The sequence below is a fragment of the Brienomyrus brachyistius genome, chromosome 24 (assembly GCF_023856365.1).
Source record: "Brienomyrus brachyistius isolate T26 chromosome 24, BBRACH_0.4, whole genome shotgun sequence".
NCBI lineage: Eukaryota > Metazoa > Chordata > Actinopteri > Osteoglossiformes > Mormyridae > Brienomyrus > Brienomyrus brachyistius.
Window position 1 is genome coordinate 4,526,811 of NC_064556.1, and position 5,435 is coordinate 4,532,245.

General features: G+C 44.6%; 1 long non-coding RNA gene across 2 annotated transcripts; it reads left to right on the forward strand.

Moving 5' to 3' along the window:
- Positions 1–1,992: 1,992 nt before the first annotated feature.
- On the forward strand, positions 1,993–4,527 carry LOC125720236 (uncharacterized). Of its 2 annotated transcripts, XR_007385394.1 has the most exons (4): positions 1,993–3,812; positions 3,885–4,028; positions 4,173–4,340; positions 4,437–4,527. It is a non-coding gene; the product is annotated as an uncharacterized LOC125720236 (long non-coding RNA). The 2 variants fall into 2 exon arrangements; XR_007385393.1 differs by lacking the exon at positions 4,437–4,527 and having other exon boundaries at positions 4,173–4,405.
- Positions 4,528–5,435: the final 908 nt, after the last annotated feature.

Genomic DNA, 5,435 nt, shown 5'->3' on the forward strand with positions numbered 1-5,435 from the left:
AAAAAAATAGGCAAGGAAGTGGTGGGGGCTTTGGGATGCAGGGGAGATGCTTTGGGGGTGGGGTAAAAATGGTGAAAACGGGAACACTGACAGCAGCAGGTTCGTAGGGATGTAGAACACAGGGGCCAGTGATGGAGGAGGTGCGAGGGGAGCTGTTTGCCTCCTCATGCTCTGGGGGTGTGGGGCATTAGCATCTTCTAGGATGTCTCACCTGCAGGGCCGCCCCACGGGACTCTTGCACGCCTCCACCCCCGATTAATAACTCTGTCGCAAATGACAAATTAACAGCCCCATACGTGAACTACTTACATTTTTAAAAAAAAAAAACCAAATATGCACGTGACATCCCTCCAGTTTACTTTGCGTCAGCGTACTTCCTCTCCCGTTCTCGGGACGCGCTGACCGAGCCAGACTGCCATGCCTATCTGGGGGGAGTGGAGAAGTAAAGGCTCGCGGACATGTGACAAGTGCCCCATTGCGAGACCTTTCTCTTACCTGGCACCTGCATACCAAGCCTCCCTTCTCCATCTGCTTTCAGACCGCCCCCCCCTCCATTTCAAGTAAGTCTCCATGAATATTTTCAGGTCATTTCCCCCCCTACAGAAATAGTGCCTCAGTGACTATGACATCGGTAGAGACGGCTACACAACTTTAAACTTGAATTTAGTTACAAATTGTTGAGTACTCTGAAATACAAATCACTGAGTACTCTCAAGTACAAATAATTGAGTACTCTTAAGTAAAAATGAGTACTCATTCAAAATCAAGTTAGCAGACTTTGTAAAGAATCTCCCCCTAACCTAAAAAACCCCATAAAACAATCAGTTGCTACATATTTTACCTGTATAGTATTCAAATGAAAGCTTAACAATAAGGATTCATTTCTAATACAACAAAAGTCAGAACATTTTTCCTGCAGAACATAACGTGACATGCCTGATATGTTCGAAAGTTAAATATTTTCTGAATTTCTAACCTTATGTGTCACGTTTCAGGAATGCAGCCACCTTTTCATTGCATGACTGTACATTAATCTGTGGAAAAATCGCTCTACCGACAAGCATCGACACACGAACACATATTTATGGTAAAATACAATGACACATAGATAATCCGCTAGAGCGCCTGCACTGACAGATGTTGAGAATAATCGAAGCATAATTCATTAATTCTGCTTGCATCACATCAGGCCAGTTAACATGGAGTCGATAACAAATAAACGTCATTATATATCAATTTGGGAATTTATCTTCTCTTTTTGAAGGGGCACCAATGATGTGATGAAGAGAGGTGTCCCTGATTTGCGGGCTCAGCTGCCCAGTGCTGGCCATGTCCGACTCGTAATCCAAAGCGACGTTTGCAAACCCACGGGCCCAACGGAAATGTTTGGACAAACAGCATCCTGCACCCGCGCCCCCCAATTCCTTCCACGCGGAAGCACGCATCTGCCCAGCTTTGCCGGTGAAGCACCCCCTTGTGATACCCCCCCCCCCAACAAGGCAGCCAATCAGAATGCAGCCTCCCCCAGGGCACCGGCGGGTTGGCGTAATGACCTCAGTCTCTAGCGTTGGCTTGGATGCAGAGCCGTGCAACTCTACACCTTTCTCATCTAATAAAGGCGCTGAGAAGGAGGCTTTCAGGGACGGTAGGCAAAACAGGACATTATTGGTGATAAATAACGTCTATCCATCTTAATGGACTTGGGAGCCTTGCCGTCCCGGTTAGATTGCTTAGGAAATGCTTACGTAAAGGCCAGTACCAAGGGATGCTAGCACGGCTTACAAATATACAGCTTGTCCCAGTTAAACAGCTGCATATTAAACAAAGCAGAGCGGGTTAAGAGCCTCACCTAGGTGGATACCGGCGATTTCCCAACAGTCTCGTGCCGACAAGTCCGGGCGTTTAACTGCTCTGTCACCTGCTTCCTCATTCGTGTTTAGCGTGGGGGGGAAAGTCTCTACGGACTAAGGTGTTCGAAAGCAGCTGTAATGAAACTGTTCTCCCCCCCCCCCCCAGGTGCTGAATTTGGCATTGAAATGCATTGGTCACTTTTAACAGGAAGATGTGAGATTGCTGATAATATTCCCGTTGCATTTGCGGTTAGGGAAAGTTGCCATGGCAAGCTGGTGTCTCCCGCTGAGGAGGCCAATAGATAGGTAACGTGTGTGTTCCCCCCCCTCCCCAAATGGTTTATCCTTGTACCAGCAGCTGCAGTTATGTCAACAAGCCGTCGTGCCCGAACCATTTGCAGAACTGGGTGGGGGGGACATCTTTTTCGCGGTCATTATTGATTTTTATATTTAGGATTTTTTTATTTATATTTATATTTTCTAAATTATATTTAGAAAACACTAACGTAAAAAATGGAATGCTATCGTTGAAAACGGAAAACAGAGAAAACAGCACCGAAAGATGCCAATTGGGTTAGCCTAAATTACAAATAGTTTACAAGAGGTGGAAGATTAAGTTCATCTGATTTAATTGGCTAGCAACGAACGAATTAAAATCCCAGTATTGCCATTACTTTTACTGGTTTGTTCAGTGTAAACACATCTGATGACAAGTTCATCCGATCTCCTAAAGTGACTTAAAGGAGTGTGTAGCGATAGCTACTGCAAGGACAACATACAAGCCCTCACACTCCTAACTCTCCTCCCCCAAGTGATTGAGGTCATACACTTTTTAGGTAGCCGTTCCCCTTTTTTCAGTACAGGATGGAATTCGCATAAGCTCCCCCTGCAGGTCGAAACAGGAACACCCATCCCCAACACAGGTTCGTAACAGCAGCACTGTAGGCCCGGAACTGGGTTATTAAGCATGTCCACCGTCATCAAATGTCAAAACAAGGCCTCACACTGTCCTCCAGGAATTATCATGGTATGAAATGTAACTTCCCAGGTACCAACACTTGTGGCAGAAGCGACCAGCGGCACCGCGGATTAAAATCCCACAGCTGACGATGCGTTAGTGTCAAAAAGCGAGTGGGCTGCACGAAAGCCACAGGCTGTAAGGTGTCGTCTTACCTTTTTACCTCTCCTCCGTCTCCCAGCAACTACATCAGCACCATCTGCCACATGCAGGCAGCGATCCACTCCTTTGATGGAAACATGACTTAGGAATTTGACTCTGATTGATGTCACACATAAAGGCGGAAATGCGATCCACATTCTCTGTGCACAGAGAACATTTCTGTTGAGTGAAAGGCTCTCCATCCGTCCCTGCTTTTTGCTTCTGGTAGAACCGTGGCAGTAACATCCTATCATTGTGAGTGATAACGATAGTTAAAATATGGCTTATAAACAAATCTTTGTCATGATAATTATCACGATAATTAAATATGTCATGATAATTATATTTCTGAAATTGGCTAATAATAATGCTAATAGTAGTAATAATATGATGGCTTGTCGTCCTGGTCTAGGGTCCTTTGTTATTGTTAGCATGATAGCACCTGTAAGCTGGTATTTCATGTTCCTCAGCGGTCCTCTCACTGATATTGCCGCTCAGCCTTAACTAATTAAAGAATTTGGTGAAAATACAGTGAATACGTATCCATGAGCGCTTAGCCAGTGCAGGACTGCAGAATGGCTGGAGTATGTCCCAGGAAGCACAGAGCATGAAGAAGGAGGCATTTGGGATGGGATTCCAGGCCACAGTATGGCTGAATTAGAGATGCTAATCCGGCAAAACAATGCGTCTTTAGATGATGGGAGGAATCCAGAGAACCCAGTGAAACCCAGGCATTAGCCAGGGTTCGGTCGGGATCCAGACCCACTGCTCTGGAGGTGCTAGGCTTCAATGCTATGTGCTAGGTCCCTACCAATGTAACACGCTACTTCCCTATCAATGTAACGCACTACTTCCCTATCAATGCTATGTGCTAGGTCCCTACCAATGTAACACGCTACTTCCCTATCAATGTAACGCATTACTTCCCTATCAATGCTATGTGCTAGGTCCCTACCAATGTAACACGCTACTTCCCTATCAATGTAACGCATTACTTCCCTATCAATGCTATGTGCTAGGTCCCTACCAATGTAACACGCTACTTCCCTATCAATGTAATGCATTACTTCCCTATCAATGCTATGTGCTAGGTCCCTACCAATGTAACACGCTACTTCCCTATCAATGTAATGCATTACTTCCCTATCAATGCTATGTGCTAGGTCCCTACCAATGTAACACGCTACTTCCCTATCAATGTAACGCACTACTTCCCTATCAATGCTACGCACTACTTCCCTATCAATGCTACGCACTCGGTCCCTAGCAATGTTATGCTCTAGGTCCCTATCAATGTAATGCGCCACTTCCCTATCAATGCTATATGCTAGGTCCCTATCAATGCTATATGCTAGGTCCCTATCAATGCTATATGCTAGGTCCCTATCAATGCTATATGCTAGGTCCCTATCAATGCTATATGCTAGGTCCCTATCAATGCTATATGCTAGGTCCCTATCAATGCTATATGCTAGGTCCCTATCAATGCTATGCGCTAAGCTGCCAGTTGACCTCGGAGTTTTTGGTTCCTCTCCTCCATTATTATTAAGTTTCTTTCTTTCTTGTTTTCCCCTTTTTTGTATTATTCTGTATAAATGATGTAATGATGTATTACCACTCACCCGTGTCAAGTGCCTTGGGAGGAGTCTGTTATGAAAGGCGCTATATAAAAATGTATTGAATTGAACTGAATTCAGTTCAATGTTGGATGATTTCTGTTCGAGGTAAATCTAACTGCGCTTTGAGTGGCTCTCCTTGCTCAGTAGGAAGGCTTATATAAATGTTTTGCTTGTCTGTCGTACATCATTGACACATCAAGACTCATCAAGCTTTGTAGACGATAAATCTAACAAAGTACAGCTTGACGGTGCCGGGTGACGTTGGTGCTCCATCACAGAACTGAACGATTTTCCAGATTACCAGCCAAGTAAAAACAGGAAAATGAGGGCAAAATAACATTGTGATGTAAAGTGTGTCCACTGCGTCTGAGAAGCTAAGATGGTTTTATCTGTATAAGGGTTACAATTTTTTTTTACCTTAAGTGTAGTTTTCCTGGTGCATTTCCTAGAGTAAATTTTCCATATTGCCGCTTAGAGCAGATTGTCACCGTGCATGTGTACTGCCTCACCTCTTACCCTTAGATATTGCCACTTATCCATTTGCGGCTAATTAAAGCCGGGTAGAAAGTGTCAAAACAGCATCTGAACTCCCGGCCATTGTCGCTATCCTATGATCACGTCTTCAAAGCCTTTGATCAAATTTGACGCACTTTAAAGCCAGAGTTCGGGGAAATATTGCCTCATCAGGGCCAAAGCGACTGTCAGAGGAGGACAAAGGTATTTCACACCGAGACATATTTCCGCTTTTGGGAATGCGGTGTTTATTGACTATTTCAAAGATCATCGACTTTTAAACCGGCTCTGGTC